At 42.2% G+C, this 2500-nt stretch overlaps 1 protein-coding gene across 3 annotated transcripts in view; it reads left to right on the forward strand.

Annotated features, from left to right (window-relative positions):
- The window catches only part of LOC135095436 (zinc finger protein chinmo-like), a 23649-nt gene that overhangs the window by 1677 nt on the left and 19472 nt on the right, over positions 1-2500 (forward strand). The gene's annotated exons all lie outside the window — the stretch shown is intronic.

The raw sequence follows: 2500 nt of genomic DNA on the forward strand, positions 1-2500 counted from the left end.
ACCATGTCCCTGGGTCAGTCTGGCAGTGTTACCATGTCCCCTGGGTCAGTCTGGCAGTGTTACCATGTCCCTGGGTCAGTCTGGCAGTGTTACCATGTCCCGTGGGTCAGTCTGGCAGTGTTACCATGTCCCCTGGGTCAGTCTAGCAGTGTTACCATGTTCCTGGGTCAGTCTGGCAGTGTTACCATGTCCCGTGGGTCAGTCTGGCAGTGTTACCATGTCCCGTGGGTCAGTCTGGCAGTGTTACCATGTCCCCTGGGTTAGTCTGGCAGTGTTACCATGTCCCGTGGGTCAGTCTGGCAGTGTTACCATGTCCCTGGGTCAGTCTAGCAGTGTTACCATGTCCCTGGGTCAGTCTAGCAGTGTTACCATGTCCCTGGGTCAGTCTAGCAGTGTTACCATGTCCCTACCTCTTTAATATTATTGATTTAAAAGAAGAAGAAGAAGAAGAAGAAGAAAGATATTTTAATTAATGCTGTGGTGTGTCAGAACAAGACGAACTGCTGTGAAATTCCCATTCCAGCCTTGCCTAAGTGCTGTGTGCTGTGCTGTGTGCTGTGAAATATCTGTGAACCTTCAAAAGTGTGATCTACTGTGTTTTGGTGCAATGCTGCGGTGCTGTGGTGGGCTGGGCGTGACTAGGAAGTGACCTGTGTCATGTGCTGTGTTTGCTGTGAATCTCTTTGGGATTTCCACGCCAGTTTTCGTGCGGTGGTGAGGCTGTGTCTGTGGTAGTGCAGTGGCTGTGAAGAAAGTGATTTTCCTGTGATTTGATGCTGTGGTAGGTGGATGAAAATGCTGTGATTATAAAGAACTGATAGTTTTGCTGCGGTAGTAATGCTGTGAAGTCTTATTTTGCTGTGGTAGGAATGCTGTGGCTTGTGGCTTTGCTGGTGCGGTACAGATGCTGTGAAACATGGTTTTGCTGTGGCAGATTAATAAAAGGATGCTGTGGTCGAGAGATTGTGGTGTTGCTATGCTGTGAAGGCTCTGGTAGTGGTGTTGCTGTGGTAGAGATGCTGTGAAATGTATTTTTGCTGTGGTAGGGAGATTATGTTGATTTTGCTGTGAATTCTGGGTTTGGCTGCGGTAGAAATGCTGTGGTAGGTGAATTAGGGTCCTGTACTGTGGTAGATAAGGCTGTTTTGTCATATTTTGTTGCTGTGGTAGACTTAATAAGATTTTGCTGTGAATTCTGGATTTTGCTGTGGTAGAAATGGTGTGGTTTGTGGTTCTGCTGTGGTAGATTAGTAAAAATGCTGCGTTTTGAGTGTCTTGCTGTGTTAGAAAGAATATATATGAATATTTTGCTGTGAATCATGATTTTGCTGTGGTAATATTGCAGAGACAAGTGATTTTGCTGTAATATATGAGTACTCTGCTGTGGTGGAAAGAAAAAAACAATCATTTGCTGTGGTACACTGACTAGAACCCTGTGCTGTGGTCATGCTGTGGTAGTTAGAAAGACTGTTAACTGAAAAACAATAAGCTGTGGTAGTTATAAAGATTTAAAACAATTGAACGAGTAATAAGCTGTGAAAATTAAAACAATCTCACAGAACAAACATAACCCTCTTTGCTGTGGTAGTCAAGATATCACTGTTTACATCTGCTGTGTTGATCTGGGTCCAAATTTTGCTGTTTGCCTTAACATATGCAATTTATTGATGCTGTGAATGGCAGTGGGGATAAAATAATGCTGTTTTTTATTGATATTGTGGAGTGCTGTGGTTGTAAATGCTGTGGGCGGTGAAATTGTGCTGTTTTTTAGTGATATTTTCATTTGCTGTGGCGTGGGGGATGACATAATGCTGTTTCTTAATATTTTGGTCTTGCTGTGCTAACCATTAGCTGTGGAGGTGAAGTAATGCTGTTTTATCAATATTCAGGGATTGCTGTGGTTATATCATGCTGTGGCAGATCAGATATCACCCTCTTCCACCTATCACTTGCTGTGGGGTGATGAAAAAAATGCTGTGGATGCCAAGATAGACCGAACTTGCTGTGGTAGTCAGATATAGCCTAATTTTGCTGTGTTAAGCTGTGATTTCAAGACTAGTTCTGTTGTGGTTAGGGGGTTGATGTGGTAGTGATGCTGTGATTAAGCTGTGGTACGAGTAATAATGTTCTTGATGCTGTGGTAGAGCTGTGGAAGGTGAAATAATAGGATTTTCTGGCTGTTTTGCTGTGGGAGGTGAAATACTATTGGTACAAGGCTGTGGTGCTGTGGTAGAGCTGTGCAAGGTGAAGTAATAGGATTTTAAGGGTGTTTTTTTGCTGTGGTAGACAAAATAATGAGGTTTTGGTGCTGTGATGCTGTGGTAATGAGAGAGAGAGAGAGAGAGAGAGAGATTATTATTATTATTATTATTATTATTATTATTATTATTATTATTGTGTTTTTGTATGTGTAATCTTTTTGTAATCCCAGTCTATGTAATTCTGTTTCTCCACCGATTACATATAGATAATTATTCTCTTGTTAATTTCTCTACTGAAT

Source organism: Scylla paramamosain, chromosome 49 (genome assembly GCF_035594125.1).
Source record: "Scylla paramamosain isolate STU-SP2022 chromosome 49, ASM3559412v1, whole genome shotgun sequence".
Classification (NCBI taxonomy): Eukaryota; Metazoa; Arthropoda; class Malacostraca; order Decapoda; family Portunidae; genus Scylla; species Scylla paramamosain.